This window comes from Haemaphysalis longicornis, unplaced genomic scaffold, assembly GCF_048455015.1.
Source record: "Haemaphysalis longicornis isolate Haplotype H1 unplaced genomic scaffold, Haemaphysalis longicornis Haplotype H1 scaffold_2, whole genome shotgun sequence".
NCBI classification, from domain to species: domain Eukaryota; kingdom Metazoa; phylum Arthropoda; class Arachnida; order Ixodida; family Ixodidae; genus Haemaphysalis; species Haemaphysalis longicornis.
In genome coordinates, this window is record NW_027526295.1 from 226766890 (window position 1) to 226785003 (window position 18114).

General features: G+C 47.3%; 2 long non-coding RNA genes across 3 annotated transcripts; one reads left to right on the top strand and one right to left on the bottom strand.

Annotated features, from left to right (window-relative positions):
- Nucleotides 1-935: 935 nt before the first annotated feature.
- Nucleotides 936-7933, top strand: LOC144170041 (uncharacterized). The gene is made up of 3 exons (XR_013322556.1): nt 936-1206; nt 3816-3892; nt 5960-7933. It is a non-coding gene; the product is annotated as an uncharacterized LOC144170041 (long non-coding RNA).
- Nucleotides 7934-10078: 2145 nt separating this feature from the next.
- Nucleotides 10079-17240, bottom strand: LOC144167664 (uncharacterized). 2 transcript variants are annotated; one of them, XR_013322080.1, is made up of 4 exons: nt 16977-17240; nt 14307-14383; nt 11949-12023; nt 10079-10575 (listed from the first exon to the last, which is right to left on the bottom strand). It is a non-coding gene; the product is annotated as an uncharacterized LOC144167664 (long non-coding RNA). The 2 variants fall into 2 exon arrangements; XR_013322079.1 differs by lacking the exon at nt 10079-10575 and having other exon boundaries at nt 10757-12023; nt 16977-17237.
- Nucleotides 17241-18114: the final 874 nt, after the last annotated feature.

The window sequence follows — 18114 nt, forward strand, 5'->3', positions numbered from 1 at the left end:
ATCTGAATAAATATCTTCTAGTTACGTTTTCTTAGTTACAACGATTCATGTGCAAAGCGTTCACCCTAACAGTGGCATTTAACATGCGAAAATCTCATTGTCTCGCGTTGACAGCTCACGTGGCAAGAGGTGGAGAGAGAAAGTTTCATTTCAACATCTGTATCCAAGTTGCACGGTCCCTTGTGATCAGCAGCCGCCGTGTCGGTTACAAGATTGATTGTTTGATTGTAGGGTTTAACGCACTGTTACGCATCGGCCAGCGCCGCAGTACTTCCCCGCATCACTCCTCGGCTGTGCAGCGAAGCCACTCGTGCGCCTTTGAAAACACGCGCCACCATGTCGGCAACAAGTTGCGACAAAGCCGCGTCAGACGCTTTGTTCTCGGCAAAACTTCGGCGGCTGCCTGCAAAACTCGTCTCCACGCTCTTCAAGGACACCGAGGCCCCGTCGATCGCAACGGAGTCCTCCTCTCTCCCCTCTCTCGGACTCAACGTGCCCGAGGCTATGAACGGCTTACGAACTCTGGAAAGAGTGTTGTGTGTGTCTGTGACGTTCGCGGCGTGTTCCAGCCTGTTGCGTTTGACCGTTGTCGCTTTTGGGTATAAATAGAGCTGCCCAAGCGTTGTAAACCATTCCTGTTAGAGCAGTGTATCGACGTTGTCGCTCTGCTCGAGTCCTGTATTGTAACCTCGCCCGTCGGGGCATTGTTCTTTGGCTTCGGCTCACCTCTCGCTATGAAGTAAACACTCTAAGAAAAAAGGTGGTCAAAAGAGAGTCCCCGGCGCCGCGACTACCTTTAACGCTTGGTGAGTCAGAACAGAGTCACCGATCAGAGTCATAATTTTGGCGACTCTCTTTCGACTCGGTACGGGGCGCAACTTGGCGGGAGAGGGGAACCTAGTCGAGGAGCATAGAAAAAAAAAAAGAGATGCCGCTCTGATTGGTCGCCGCAGGTGTGACGTCAGGCGTTTCCCGCGAGCAGGCGAGCAGCCGGAGTGGAAGCTTTTGAACTGCCTGCGCGCTCCGCCGGCGAGGCGTTCTTTGTGTTGTGGCCGTTAGGGCGGTTTTCGTAACTACGTGGTTTCGCTGGTCAGTGTCGCGACAATTTTACAGTGCTTTTGCCGTGCTCCACGTGAGGACAGCGTCCATGATAAGGGAAGATATACGGACGGAGCTGCGGCAACACAGCAACTGCATCTGATAGAGGTAAGTGAAGTATTCACCGCGGCGAGAGATTTTCCCTCGTGAAAAAACTTCGTGCACTTTGCGAATAACGCTCAATTGTGTAAGATACGCTGCTTGAATACTATGCGGACAGTCGTGGCAGAAACGTCCAACCTCATTTCTGCGTGAGTGGCAGGTTTTTCGACGGCCTCAGTATGCGAACAGGGCAGCATGACCGTTGGCGCGAGCCGCCGCCTATGGCTCGCCGCCGACGAAACGGCGACCTTGAACACGATGGCCGCTCCACGGCCAAGGCGCAGTGAAAGTTTGTTTCACTTCCTCTGGCGCTTTTATTTGACCCTGAACACGGAATGCTGAGTGCGCTTTGATGAATTTGGCTCAGGCTGACAGAGGGGCGAAATGTCAACATGAAGAGAAACGAGTAGGTGCTCGACAGCGGCTTATTTTGGCGCCAAGCAGCAGTCACTTCGTACATGCGGGACGCGTATGTATTCGTAGAATATAATTTTGCGCGTACAGTCATGGACAATTCAAATATGAACCGCGGTGCGCACAGCCGAAGATCCCGGTGCCGTCACCTGGCAGCGGCCGAGGAAAACGCACGGACATGCGTTGTTGAGATATCGGGAGCGAGGCTGCGTGTCCCACTGCGATATGTTGCTGTCTGCTCGCTCGCATGTTTGCTTTGTCGCCATGCCGCAAGAGTGCTGACAACAATTGTTAGTGATCCGGCGCGAGATAGTATAGGGTATCTACGGCCACTGTGTGCTCGGCTCACACGAGTGCCTGCTCCCCCTGTGTGCTGGCGTCACATTGCCGACATAGCTTTGCATGTAGGGTGCAGTAACTTGAGCAAATAACGATCGACACCTGCTTCGCACCCAAACCATGCTCAGTACTGCCCGCTCCGCAGATTTTACTAGCACTAATGGGCCTGCCCTCCTCCCTTCCCCATCCCTCACTCTCACTATAATGTTTGCGAAGGTAAACTAGTGTTAAATAAGTTCCCTTTGATAACGGTTGAAAGTGTATCAACTGTTCCATTTCAGTAGCCATCAACCAAAGCAAACGCCGGGCACCTCGAGGAAGCTTGATTTATTGAAGGGTTTAACGCACCGAAGCAACGCAGGCAATGAGGAACGCTGTAGTGGAGGGTTCCGGATTAATTTTGACCACCTGGGGATCCTTAACGTGTGCCGAAATCCCGTACACACGGACCTCGAGGAAGCTGGCGTAGCTTTGTGGTTAAATGGTACGGCGAGGAACAGTGAAATGTGGTTTTTATTTTTCAGCTTTTTCAGGTTATGATGTCTGAATACCGCGTCGGTAAGCTTACAGTGGCTGGTGCTAGAGGAGTATAGGCGGTGCGCAGAACGCTTTTAATGCTACTTCTGTGACTGATTCTTGCGCAGAGACTGTGCTCGTTACTAGACCATTTCTATGTTTTGCTCGCAAGCCTGGTCTCGCCTGCTCCAGCAACGCGTAGATGTTTTGTTTTTTGTATAAACATGAAATTGCGCACCATCCTGCTGCAGCTTGCACACCGTAAGCGTTTTGTTCATAGGCCACCGGTCTAACAAAAGGTATATTAGCATTGTGTGGGCTTTGGAGTGAACTATTATTATGCGTTAGGGTGGCGCAGGAGCTTTTGCAAGGCCACATTCGTGAGCAAAAAGCGGGGAATATCCTCCTTAACGAGCACACATACGTGGAAATCAGGCACAAGGAAGCAGGCAAGGAAAATTGTGTGCACGCCATGTGTGCACTCAGCGTTATCTTGCACTAGATGACAATTCCATTGTAGTACTATAGCTCCACACCGCTTTTGACTCGATTTATAATTGCCAACTTCACGGCGAAATGCAAATTCGGCCGCTTCGCGCTAGCTGAGCCGTCAAATAACCGTTTCTAGCGCTAGCCACCACAGCTGCACTTCGGAAAAAAAGCCTAAAAAGCGCGAGCAGTACAAATTCAAAGAACGAAAAAAACTTGGTGGACAGCCCACGATCATATTTTTGCATGGGGGTGCAACAACTCGCCTTAGACGGCGCAGGTGCGTTACGATAAGAAGGGAGAGCGAGAAGGAGGGAAGGGGCCGCCAACTGATGATGAGCGGCCGAGATAAATGGGCCGGCGGTATTTCTCTTTCACCTTGAGGAAAAGCCAACTTGGGGGGGGGGGGAGGGGTGCATTCCTTGATTGTAGGGTTTTACGCGACGACGCAACGCAGGCGATGAGGCGCGCCGTAGTGGAGGGCTCCGGCTTAATTTTGACCACCTGGGGATCTTTAACGTGCGCCGAAATCTCGTACACACGGGCGTTTTTGCTTTTCGCCTCCATCAGAAAAGCGGCCGCCGCGGCCGGGAATCGAACCCGCGACCTCGTGCTCAGCAGCGCAACGCCTTAGCCACTGAGCCACCGCGGCGGGTGGGGGGCGCATTCCTGCGTCATTTGCCATTCGATATAGCGGGTTTCGCTTGTATTTTTATTCGATATAGACGTAATTTTTGCTATATTTTTCACTGCAACTATACTGTTACCGGAAGGAGTTCGACATACTGGATAAATCGATGAAAATGGTTTCCATCAGTTGGGTTCGGCTGTACAACTTTAGTTTGCTCTCTTTACAGATGCAAAAGGTGTCAGCGCTACCGTTTGGTTGCCCCATTTGGTGAAGGAAAGAGAGGATGACATCTTCATGATACTGGTGAGAACAGTGAGCTTAATTTGCGAATTAGATGGCAACATTGGCAAAGGGCTCTTGGCTTGAGTTGCCCTCGGCATTAAAAATATTAGGGTGTACCCAATATTAAACTAAAAGAAATGCTGTACATGTAAGAGAGAGCAACTGGGAAAAAATTGTTGCTCTTTAGAAAGGCTGGCTGACGTGTTTAGGCTTAACGTTTATGGTTACTTTGACCACCGGTAGCGAAATATCCCTGACCATGTACTTTTTTGCTTTCCTAAAGGTGAAGTGCACTCAAAATTTTGGTGTCTTGATAACCTCAATTTTGTAACTTACCATAAAGAGAAGCCTTAAGGGGAACTCCAGACCCTGGGAAGGAACCAGTGTGTTTAAGATATCAGCCAGCAAAATCAAGCTTTGGGAAGATCCACAGTGGGGTAGTTGCTAGTGCTTTTTAACATCTTGAAGTAGCACAGACTAGATACAGACATGAGAAGTCGAAAATGAACAGACAACAGCGCTTTGTAAATGGTTCGGCGCAACATGGTATTTACTGTGTAACTTGTCCTCATGTAATTTGTGAGTGCGTGATCTAAGCACCTATTCTTGAAAAAAAAATTTACTTCCACAATATCTGCGCTCCAAAAACGTTTTGCTGTGTTAGCTGTGTGCCATGGGATAAAGCTGAACATAGCAAAAGTGCGAGAATGCCAATGCAATGGGTGAAGCAGGACATTTGCTAAATGGAACTGCCTGCTGTTATTCGTGAACAAAGAAGCAACGAATGTAGACGGAAGGGTCGGCGGTAGCTCAGCGTTTTTTCGGTCTCTTCGGTTATTTTGATCTTATCACCAAGCGTGAGTGGCATTTGAAGCATTTGTTTGTTGTGCTCATCCAGAAAAAATTCCCCCGCATTTCCCCGAGGGGGAGAATGTGAAAGTGAGAATGCACGGTTGTCGGCCCGCTTGCGGCGCTTGCGCTCGGCCCCCGCAGCCCACCGCCTCGCCGCCTTCTCTTCCATCTCTTCCATCGGGTTTGTAGTATCACGTGTACACCACGCAGTTATCAAGCCGCTATAACGCCGCTGAGTCGCCAACGCACGCCGCTGACGACGTAGTTTGAATGCGTTAAAGATATAAGGCGCGTCACTAACACTGATATCAGCGTCGCGTCCGTGGCTTAGTCGGTAGAGCGTCGCGCTGCGGCCGCAAAGTCCTCGGATCGAAACCTGGCGCCGGATGCTGTTTTTTTTTATATAGAGAGGAGGACTGCGGACGCCGCCGCCGGCGGTGGAAGGTTTGGGGTCGCTTATAAAGTGCATTCGCACTTAAAATAAAAATTGACCTTGTGGCTCTGAGCACCCTTCACCGATTGTGAACTAACAGAAAAACAGGCACGAGCGGCTGCAGTCGCGATTGCTTGAGATAATGCCTTGAGCATACTGGGGTAGTAAAGAAACGAGTAGAAAAAAAGTGGTGCCACAAAGAGACAAGCCGGGAGATAGCGCAATGTTAAAGGAAAGGCTGTGGCTAGCGTTCCGTCGAGACGGAACGATATACAAGTGCTAAAGTTCCGTCCAGACGGAACAGAGCGCTGTGAGTTATCCTTCCCAGACGGATTACAACTGAGAGCTTAGCGTTCCGTCCAGACGGAGCCGGCGTGAAATTTGTACAGTTCCGTCCAAGCGAAAGTAAAACCGGCTGATTAGACCCGACCTTGAGTATTCATATTTGGTGTAGGGGTTGCGCCTCGGAACCGCTATAAGGGTGTCAGGTTGCGAGTCATGCATCACATGAAGCTAGCTGCGTGTACTTGTGCGTTATACAACCGGCGTATTTAATGTGTAGTTTCTAAAGGCAGGTTGCTGCGACCTCAATGATTAATCATAAGAAGCGGGTCTTCGCATAACCGGGGGGTGTACTATAACTGAGCTTTCCCTGTAACTTATCATCGCAGGTATTTAGTTTTCAGTCCACGTGGCATACTAAAGACAGTCAGAGTAATAATTTATACATATTGATGGCTGTCCACATAAAGAACTTTTTTACAGCAGCTAAATTTCAGCATTATTTGTCTTTTTTTTTACAGGACCCAGATACTGCATACTCGCAACCGACTCTGCTGTACACGGGGAGCAGCCCACTGTGGTCCGACTCAATTAAGGTGGTGTGCGAACATGTATCCGTTAACGTCTTTGACTTCACGTCAGGAATCGCTCTTGTATGTGCCATGTACTGGGCATACAACCTGCAGTACTTGAAGTCTGCAAAGCAGACCTTTACAGTTTTGGAGGAATTGATGGTGGTGCGAAAGGGCGCATGCTTGAGCACCTTAATGCCGGCGACAAAGGTAGTCACTACCTTGAGAGCTCGTGCAGGGGCAGCGAGGGAATAAATACATTGTCCAGTGCCAGCAGATCAAGTGGTGGGTGTTGCAACGTATAGCCTCCGAGTAAATTTCTGTGTTCTAAAATGAACAAAATATTTTCAGGAAAATTATAACAATCATCCATTAATAATTCTTTGACACCCTTTTTTTAATGTTCATTTGCATTGCGTATGAGTGGTCAAAGTGGTCTTATCATAAAGCCGAACCTAGCTGTATGCATGAAATATGAATGTGTTCAAGATGAAATTTTTATTAAGCAATAACACTCCCGAACTCTGTTTTGTGTATTTTATTGTCCTGTTTTCAATTTGCCAGTTGTATTGTTCTAGAATTTTTTCACTTCAGTTGTCTAAAATGACATTTTCAAATGTTTGTCTTTCTTATAATGTGGTTTTAAGAAAAATTGTGTTTTCATGTTCACTTAACATTTTGTGAAGTTGTTGAGCCAGCAGCTGTTGGCTGATTACTGTTGTAGGGTTGTGTTTTGTATATGTGAGCTCAAGTGTTGCTTGTCCCGTTCAATGTTACAATTTGTTATTTGAGACACGAATGTTGTCTAAGGTAATAATTTTGAATCTTGTATTTTTCACGTTTCTTCTAGTCATGTATATGTTGTCTAAGACAAACTCGTGATTTTTATTTCTTGTAGCATTTTTTTATAAATGTGGTTTTAAAAAAATTTGTGTTTTCATATTCACTTATCATTTTCTAAAGTTAGTGAGCAACCAGCTGATGGCTGATCACTGTTGTAGGGTTGTGTTTTGTATATGTGAACTCAGTGTTGCTTGTCCCGTTCAATGTAACAAGTTTTTTTATGTGAGACACAAATGTTAAGGTGATAATTTTGAATCTTGTATTTCTCACGTTTCTTATACTCCATTGTATGTTGTCTAAGACAAAAACTCGTGATTTTTATTTTGTGTCAATTTTTTTCTAGTCATTGAGCCAATGCATAATTTGAAACGGTTGTAGGCTTTATTTCAATAAAATGGTTGTTTTGGTACTTTGCATTGATGTTTCTTGCATGTATGCATGGCTGTCCTTATAGGGTCATAATAGTATCTGTATGGTATTTTTTTATCCTATCGACTCTGAAGCGATTCTGTTTGCTCGAGTCGGGAAATAATCGACTGGACTTTTCTTTGCAGATTTTCAGTGTCGGTGACGGTGCTGCAGAGTCCTGCATGCTCTATCTCAGGGGTCGCGGGATTCCCTTTCAGCAGGTCAGGGCGACTTGGCTGGGGTCATGTAGTAGCCAAAGTAGCCAAGCGGGCTCTCTATAGCCAAACGGAGAGTCTGTGTGACTACTTTTACTACTCGCAAAGTGGTCATGAAGACTCTCTTCGTTTGAAAATTAGGAGTCGAGGTGACTTCCCTTACAGAGTCCTGCATAGCCTTTTTTGACTCGGTCTAACAGAGTCACAAGACTCTTTTCCAAACAGAGTCAGGACGACTCTTATTGCTGGGCCATAACGTAGTCAAGCAGACTCTTTTTGTTTACTATTTCGGAGTCACCGTGACTAATTTTCAGGAGTCCTGCAGACTCACTTTTGACTCTTCGTCACGACTCCCTCCCTAAGAGTCCCAGGACTCTGTTTGAAAGAGAGTCTGGTGACCCTCCCCATAAGAGTCCAAAGGTAGTCAATTCTGTAGCAAGCCAATGACTCTGTAAAATGAGTCACTACTGACTACCATTTTTCTTAGAGTGAACAGTTACGTTAGCCTACGGCTTCTGGACTTCTTCGCGGCTGCAACAGCGGCTGGCCGCTCGCATCATACACGCTACCACTCGTATGTCGGAGGCCACGGAGCTCGGGTCGGGTGCCCCCGCCCGGTCGCAACAGCACCGACACTTCACAGGCGATGAGGCGCGCCGTAGTGGAGGGCTCCGGATCAATTTTGGCCACCTGGTATCAGCGCTGAAATCTCGTACACACGGGCATTTTTGCTTTTCGCCTCCATCAGAAAAGCGGCAGCCGCGGCTGGGAATGGAACCCGCGTCCTCGTGCTGAGTAGCCCAACGCTTTATCCACTGAGCCACCGCGGCGGGTGTGTCGGTTGAAGAACTTAACGAGTTCGGAGGCCCCAAGTAAGACTCATTTGATGAGCTGCACAGGAAGCAGCTATAGCCACAGTATTGACTGGAGGTGCGCAGCACGACCTTGGCGAAGAGGTGGGCAGGGAACAAATAGCTTGGTAACCGTGTTGTTTGTGTGCCTGTTCGCAATTTATGTGACATGCCCAGCACATAAATTCTGCTGCCCAGCACTGTCCAGCACTATGCTACCCAGCACTGGCTTTATTTATTCTGCTTAGCTTACTTACTCAATGGAGTGAAAAAAAAAATGCAACTTGATTTTTTTTTTATTTTAACCAACTACAATAATTCCCTAATTTCACAGATGCCGTATCATATTTCTTCTCGACTATTCTAACATGTAATCTGACGCAGCAGCAGGCGGTAATTCCTTCACCGCCTGCCTAAATATGCGTTATCATTAAAAAAAAACGCCTGGTTTTGTTAAAATATACTTTTTTCGGTTCGAGCAGCACAGTTTGGGAATTAGAAATTGGCAAGAGTTGCCTTCAAGCATAACATTATCGATTAGAACACTCGTTCCCTGCTTGCAAAGAATTAACTATGCATCTGCGTCGGGCTTAATCTGAAGAACCGCCCCTTTAAAATTCCCCACGAATTTTCTATGAGTCTAGGCGGCTATAGCCCCATTGCCAGCGACGTTCCTGTTGGGATGCTGGGAGGCACGGCAAATTCAGCCGCTAAAACCCTCTTCCTGGCGGCCTCTGCTCATCGCCGCCCAAGAGCGGGGCACGCGAAAGGGCCCACAACCATTTTTATGTTCTTTACAGAACCATATGCTACGATTAGCGGTCAAGAAATGCAATAAACTAAACCAACTCTTTGTCAATGCAAGCCTTAAGAAGAAACGTTGGCCCGCCGCTTCACCGAGCACGAACAGTTTCGCGTTTTCTGGTCGGCGAAGAGTGAAATGCTCAAGCGATGAGAGAAAATGCAGATCTGGGACGCTCAGTCCTCAGCCCGCTCTATTTCCCCACAGAAGGAGTGGATATTAATTTCGCTCATCGCAGTTGAAAGCAATAAGAGCAGCGATAGGAGTTTTATTTAACTCTCGAACGAAGAATTGCGCAGAAGAATAGCTAGGCTCGGATGTCTGTCAGTGTGCAACGCGGATTATTTCCCAGCTGTAAACGCAGGATAGCTACTAAATGCCTGTACGTGCCACTAAACTGAAATATTGAGATGCATGGTGTCTTGAATCAAACGGGCTCAAATAAGAAATGCATACAGCTTTCAAAAAGACAGGACAGCTGCTGCGGTAATTCCGTTGGCATGCAAAATTGTAAGCAGCCAAATCGGATTGCCGGCTAAAAGGTACGGGGCAGTAACTTAGCGCATTTTTAAACATCTGGAAAGAGAACTTGGGTCAGCCCGAATGAGCCATAGAGCGCAAAATGATGCGAGTAATGTTCAATGCCTGGGAACGACTATCTTGTATCAGGGTGTAAATGCGAGTGCAGAGCATCGTATCTTTAACCAAGAGAATAAGGGAACGTTAGGCTGAACATGCAATGTGACGAAAAAGCACCCGCTGTGCCCCCACTGCAGCAGGGTGGTTGCCGAGAGGTGGGACTAGACGCGGGGGAAGGCCACAATTGACACAACGCAGGGACGAAATCAGAAAATTCGGAGGCAAGGAATGGACACGGGTAGCGCAACACTCTAAGAAAAATGGTAGTCAGTAGTGACTCATTTTACAGAGTCATTGGCTTGCTACAGAATTGACTACCTTTGGACTCTGATGGGGAGGGTCACCAGACTCTCTTTCAAACAGAGTCCTGGGACTCTTAGGGAGGGAGTCGTGACGAAGAGTCAAAAGTGAGTCTGCAGGACTCCTGAAAATTAGTCACGGTGACTCCGAAATAGTAAACAAAAAGAGTCTGCTTGACTACGTTATGGCCCAGCAATAAGAGTCGTCCTGACTCTGTTTGGAAAAGAGTCTTGTGACTCTGTTAGACCGAGTCAAAAAAGGCTATGCAGGACTCTGTAAGGGAAGTCACCTCGACTCCTAATTTTCAAACGAAGAGAGTCTTCATGACTACTTTGCGAGTAGTAAAAGTAGTCACACAGACTCTCCGTTTGGCTATAGAGAGCCCGCTTGGCTACTTTGGCTACTACATGACCCCAGCCAAGTCGCCCTGACCTGCTGAAAGGGAATCCCGCGACCCCTGAGATAGAGCATGCAGGACTCTGCAGCACCGTCACCGACACTGAAAATCTGCAAAGAAAAGTCCAGTCGATTATTTCCCGACTCGAGCAAACAGAATCGCTTCAGAGTCGATAGGATAAAAAAATACCATACAGATACTATTATGACCCTATAAGGACAGCCATGCATACATGCAAGAAACATCAATGCAAAGTACCAAAACAACCATTTTATTAAAATAAAGCCTACAACCGTTTCAAATTATGCATTGGCTCAATGACTAGAAAAAAATTGACACAAAATAAAAATCACGAGTTTTTGTCTTAGACAACATACAATGGAGTATAAGAAACGTGAGAAATACAAGATTCAAAATTATCACCTTAACATTTGTGTCTCACATAAAAAAACTTGTTACATTGAACGGGACAAGCAACACTGAGTTCACATATACAAAACACAACCCTACAACAGTGATCAGCCATCAGCTGGTTGCTCACTAACTTTAGAAAATGATAAGTGAATATGAAAACACAAATTTTTTTAAAACCACATTTATAAAAAAATGCTACAAGAAATAAAAATCACGAGTTTGTCTTAGACAACATATACATGACTAGAAGAAACGTGAAAAATACAAGATTCAAAATTATTACCTTAGACAACATTCGTGTCTCAAATAACAAATTGTAACATTGAACGGGACAAGCAACACTTGAGCTCACATATACAAAACACAACCCTACAACAGTAATCAGCCAACAGCTGCTGGCTCAACAACTTCACAAAATGTTAAGTGAATATGAAAACACAATTTTTCTTAAAACCACATTATAAGAAAGACAAACATTTGAAAATGTCATTTTAGACAACTGAAGTGAAAAAATTCTAGAACAATACAACTGGCAAATTGAAAACAGGACAATAAAATACACAAAACAGAGTTCGGGAGTGTTATTGCTTAATAAAAATTTCATCTTGAACACATTCATATTTCATGCATACAGCTAGGTTCGGCTTTATGATAAGACCACTTTGACCACTCATACGCAATGCAAATGAACATTAAAAAAAGGGTGTCAAAGAATTATTAATGGATGATTGTTATAATTTTCCTGAAAATATTTTGTTCATTTTAGAACACAGAAATTTACTCGGAGGCTATACGTTGCAACACCCACCACTTGATCTGCTGGCACTGGACAATGTATTTATTCCCTCGCTGCCCCTGCACGAGCTCTCAAGGTAGTGACTACCTTTGTCGCCGGCATTAAGGTGCTCAAGCATGCGCCCTTTCGCACCACCATCAATTCCTCCAAAAGTGTAAAGGTCTGCTTTGCAGACTTCAAGTACTGCAGGTTGTATGCCCAGTACATGGCACATACAAGAGCGATTCCTGACGTGAAGTCAAAGACGTTAACGGATACATGTTCGCACACCACCTTAATTGAGTCGGACCACAGTGGGCTGCTCCCCGTGTACAGCAGAGTCGGTTGCGAGTATGCAGTATCTGGGTCCTGTAAAAAAAAGACAAATAATGCTGAAATTTAGCTGCTGTAAAAAAGTTCTTTATGTGGACAGCCATCAATATGTATAAATTATTACTCTGACTGTCTTTAGTATGCCACGTGGACTGAAAACTAAAATACCTGCGATGATAAGTTACAGGGAAAGCTCAGCTATAGTACACCCCCCGGTTATGCGAAGACCCGCTTCTTATGATTAATCATTGGGGTCGCAGCAACCTGCCTTTAGAAACTACACTATAAATACGCCGGTTGTATAACGCACAAGTACACGCAGCTAGCTTCATGTGATGCATGACTCGCAACCTGACACCCTTATAGCGGTTCCGAGGCGCAACCCCTACACCAAATATGAATACTCAAGGTCGGGTCTAATCAGCCGGTTTTACTTTCGCTTGGACGGAACTGTACAAATTTCACGCCGGCTCCGTCTGGACGGAACGCTAAGCTCTCAGTTGTAATCCGTCTGGGAAGGATAACTCACAGCGCTCTGTTCCGTCTGGACGGAACTTTAGCACTTGTATATCGTTCCGTCTCGACGGAACGCTAGCCACAGCCTTTCCTTTAACATTGCGCTATCTCCCGGCTTGTCTCTTTGTGGCACCACTTTTTTTCTACTCGTTTCTTTACTACCCCAGTATGCTCAAGGCACTATCTCAAGCAATCGCGACTGCAGCCGCTCGTGCCTGTTTTTCTGTTAGTTCACAATCGGTGAAGGGTGCTCAGAGCCACAAGGTCAATTTTTATTTTAAGTGCGAATGCACTTTATAAGCGACCCCAAACCTTCCACCGCCGGCGGCGGCGTCCGCAGTCCTCCTCTCTATATAAAAAAAACAGCATCCGGCGCCAGGTTTCGATCCGAGGACTTTGCGGCCGCAGCGCGACGCTCTACCGACTAAGCCACGGACGCGACGCTGATATCAGTGTTAGTGACGCGCCTTATATCTTTAACGCATTCAAACTACGTCGTCAGCGGCGTGCGTTGGCGACTCAGCGGCGTTATAGCGGCTTGATAACTGCGTGGTGTACACGTGATACTACAAACCCGATGGAAGAGATGGAAGAGAAGGCGGCGAGGCGGTGGGCTGCGGGGGCCGAGCGCAAGCGCCGCAAGCGGGCCGACAACCGTGCATTCTCACTTTCACATTCTCCCCCTCGGGGAAATGCGGGGGAATTTTTTCTAGATGAGCACAACAAACAAATGCTTCAAATGCCACTCACGCTTGGTGATAAGATCAAAATAACCGAAGAGACCGAAAAAACGCTGAGCTACCGCCGACCCTTCCGTCTACATTCGTTGCTTCTTTGTTCACGAATAACAGCAGGCAGTTCCATTTAGCAAATGTCCTGCTTCACCCATTGCATTGGCATTCTCGCACTTTTGCTATGTTCAGCTTTATCCCATGGCACACAGCTAACACAGCAAAACGTTTTTGGAGCGCAGATATTGTGGAAGTAAATTTTTTTTTCAAGAATAGGTGCTTAGGTCACGCACTCACAAATTACATGAGGACAAGTTACACAGTAAATACCATGTTGCGCTGAACCATTTACAAAGCGCTGTTGTCTGTTCATTTTCGACTTCTCATGTCTGTATCTAGTCTGTGCTACTTCAAGATGTTAAAAAGCACTAGCAACTACCCCACTGTGGATCTTCCCAAAGCTTGATTTTGCTGGCTGATATCTTAAACACACTGGTTCCTTCCCAGGGTCTGGAGTTCCCCTTAAGGCTTCTCTTTATGGTAAGTTACAAAATTGAGGTTATCAAGACACCAAAATTTTGAGTGCACTTCACCTTTAGGAAAGCAAAAAAGTACATGGTCAGGGATATTTCGCTACCGGTGGTCAAAGTAACCATAAACGTTAAGCCTAAACACGTCAGCCAGCCTTTCTAAAGAGCAACAATTTTTTCCCAGTTGCTCTCTCTTACATGTACAGCCTGTAAAAGGCTTGTCTATAACACAGCGTTCGTACTCTCAGCCCTATCCTGCCCGGCCGGAGCGGGATTTGAATAAAACTACTGCGGAATTCTGAAGTCTTAGCCCTTCGCTTTTGCCTCCGACATGTTTGGAACGAGTATGTTTCGGCAGTTTTCGGATGTAGCTGGTTGAAGTTGAAATCGCTGTTATAGACAAGCGTTTTACCGGCTGTACAGCATTTCTTTTAGTTTAATATTGGGTACACCCTAATATTTTTAATGCCGAGGGCAACTCAAGCCAAGAGCCCTTTGCCAATGTTGCCATCTAATTCGCAAATTAAGCTCACTGTTCTCACCAGTATCATGAAGATGTCATCCTCTCTTTCCTTCACCAAATGGGGCAACCAAACGGTAGCGCTGACACCTTTTGCATCTGTAAAGAGAGCAAACTAAAGTTGTACAGCCGAACCCAACTGATGGAAACCATTTTCATCGATTTATCCAGTATGTCGAACTCCTTCCGGTAACAGTATAGTTGCAGTGAAAAATATAGCAAAAATTACGTCTATATCGAATAAAAATACAAGCGAAACCCGCTATATCGAACGGCAAATGACGCAGGAATGCGCCCCCCACCCGCCGCGGTGGCTCAGTGGCTAAGGCGTTGCGCTGCTGAGCACGAGGTCGCGGGTTCGATTCCCGGCCGCGGCGGCCGCTTTTCTGATGGAGGCGAAAAGCAAAAACGCCCGTGTGTACGAGATTTCGGCGCACGTTAAAGATCCCCAGGTGGTCAAAATTAATCCGGAGCCCTCCACTACGGCGCGCCTCATCGCCTGCGTTGCGTCGTCGCGTAAAACCCTACAATCAAGGAATGCACCCCTCCCCCCCCAAGTTGGCTTTTCCTCAAGGTGAAATAGAAATACCGCCGGCCCATTTATCTCGGCCGCTCATCATCAGTTGGCGGCTCCTTCCCTCCTTCTCGCTCTCCCTTCCTATCGTAACGCACCTGCGCCGTCTAAGGCGAGTTGTTGCACCCCCATGCAAAAATATGATCGTGGGCTGTCCACCAAGTTTTTTTCGTTCTTTGAATTTGTACTGCTCGCGCTTTTTAGGCTTTTTTTCCGAAGTGTAGCCGTGGTGGCTAGCGCTAGAAACGGTTATTTGACGGCTCAGCTAGCGCGAAGCGGCCGAATTTGCATTTCGCCGTGAAGTTGGCAGTCAAAAGCGGTGTGGAGCTATAGTACTACAATGGAATTGTCATCTAGTGCAAGATAACGCTGAGTGCACACATGGCGTGCACACAAATTTCCTTGCCTGCTTCCTTGTGCCTGATTTCCACGTACGTGTGCTCGTTAAGGAGGATATTCCCCGCTTTTTGCTCACGAATGTGGCCTTGCAAAAGCTCCTGCGCCACCCTAACGCATAATAATAGTTCACTCCAAAGCCCACACAATGCTAATATACCTTTTGTTAGACCGGCGGCCTATGAACAAAACGCTTACGGTGTGCAAGCTGCAGCAGGATGGTGCGCAATTTCATGTTTATACAAAAAACAAAACATCTACGCGTTGCTGGAGCAGGCGAGACCAGGCTTGCGAGCAAAACATAGAAATGGTCTAGTAACGAGCACAGTCTCTGCGCAAGAATCAGTCACAGAAGTAGCATTAAAAGCGTTCTGCGCACCGCCTATACTCCTCTAGCACCAGCCACTGTAAGCTTACCGACGCGGTATTCAGACATCATAACCTGAAAAAGCTGAAAAATAAAAACCACATTTCACTGTTCCTCGCCGTACCATTTAACCACAAAGCTACGCCAGCTTCCTCGAGGTCCGTGTGTACGGGATTTCGGCACACGTTAAGGATCCCCAGGTGGTCAAAATTAATCCGGAACCCTCCACTACAGCGTTCCTCATTGCCTGCGTTGCTTCGGTGCGTTAAACCCTTCAATAAATCAAGCTTCCTCGAGGTACCCGGCGTTTGCTTTGGTTGATGGCTACTGAAATGGAACAGTTGATACACTTTCAACCGTTATCAAAGGGAACTTATTTAACACTAGTTTACCTTCGCAAACATTATAGTGAGAGTGAGGGATGGGGAAGGGAGGAGGGCAGGCCCATTAGTGCTAGTAAAATCTGCGGAGCGGGCAGTACTGAGCATGGTTTGGGTGCGAAGCAGGTGTCGATCGTTATTTGCTCAAGTTACTGCACCCTACATGCAAAGCTATGTCGGCAATGTGACGCCAGCACACAGGGGGAGCAGGCACTCGTGTGAGCCGAGCACACAGTGGCCGTAGATACCCTATACTATCTCGCGCCGGATCACTAACAATTGTTGTCAGCGCTCTTGCGGCATGGCGACAAATCAAACATGCGAGCGAGCAGACAGCAACATATCGCAGTGGGACACGCAGCCTCGCTCCCGATATCTCAACAACGCATGTCCGTGCGTTTTCCTCGGCCGCTGCCAGGTGACGGCACCGGGATCTTCGGCTGTGCGCACCGCGGTTCATATTTGAATTGTCCATGACTGTACGCGCAAAATTATATTCTACCAATACATACGCGTCCCGCATGTACGAAGTGACTGCTGCTTGGCGCCAAAATAAGCCGCTGTCGAGCACCTACTCGTTTCTCTTCATGTTGACATTTCGCCCCTCTGTCAGCCTGAGCCAAATTCATCAAAGCGCACTCAGCATTCCGTGTTCAGGTTCAAATAAAAGTGCCAGAGGAAGTGAAACAATCTTTCACTGCGCCTTGGCCGTGGAGCGGCCATCGTGTTCAAGGTCGCCGTTTCGTCGGCGGCGAGCCATAGGCGGCGGCTCGCGCCAACGGTCATGCTGCCCTGTTCGCATACTGAGGCCATCGAAAAACCTGCCACTCACGCAGAAATGAGGTTGGACGTTTCTGCCACGACTGTCCGCATAGTATTCAAGCAGCGTATCTTACACAATTGAGCGTTATTCGCAAAGTGCACGAAGTTTTTTCACGAGGGAAAATCTCTCGCCGCGGTGAATACTTCACTTACCTCTATCAGATGCAGTTGCTGTGTTGCCGCAGCTCCGTCCGTATATCTTCCCTTATCATGGACGCTGTCCTCACGTGGAGCACGGCAAAAGCACTGTAAAATTGTCGCGACACTGACCAGCGAAACCACGTAGTTACGAAAACCGCCCTAACGGCCACAACACAAAGAACGCCTCGCCGGCGGAGCGCGCAGGCAGTTCAAAAGCTTCCACTCCGGCTGCTCGCCTGCTCGCGGGAAACGCCTGACGTCACACCTGCGGCGACCAATCAGAGCGGCATCTCTTTTTTTTTTCTATGCTCCTCGACTAGGTTCCCCTCTCCCGCCAAGTTGCGCCCCGTACCGAGTCGAAAGAGAGTCGCCAAAATTATGACTCTGATCGGTGACTTTGTTCTGACTCACCAAGCGTTAAAGGTAGTCGCGGCGCCGGGGACTCTCTTTTGACCACCTTTTTTCTTAGAGTGTTAAGACAGAAGCAGTGGGAGTCTATGGGAGATACATTCCTCCTGCAGTGAAGTTGAATATGCTGCTGATGATGGAATGATAATTATGATGATGATGATTATTATGCGTTGAACGTGGCCTTTTAAAGCAAAGCTTTCTACCTGTACCAGACAATGGTTCTTTCCCAAACTCCCAACGCGCTGCTGAGGGAAGGGCGGTTTTCACTCACGGAGCACAGTGTAGATGGCGCGGCGAATTTACCCAGCATAGAGTTCCTGTATATCGCGTAGCTCCCCTAGGGGAGCTGTATACAGGAACTCTAACCCAGCATTTCCCGCGCGCTCGCGCCGGCGGGCGCATCGGCGCGAAACGGCTTTGTCGTCTGCTTTAGCGAAGGTTGTTTTGGGCCTGTTCAGCCGCAGCTTCGTGTCCATTGCGCGCTTCCTTCGATGAAATTGCTCGACAGTCCCTACTGGGTAATCCGGACACAACGGAATTAAGTGGTCGTATGGCAAAGATGCGTTGAAGATTGGTTTTCAGGGCACGAAAACAAAATGTAGACACCCCATACGGACATCTGGCCGCTAAACAAACGCTACCATTTGCGCACCGCTTGCCACAAATGGGACTCCGTTTTCTAAATTGGTTTATACCAATTCATTTGTGCTTTAACAAGGTATTACAAAAGGGGAAAGGA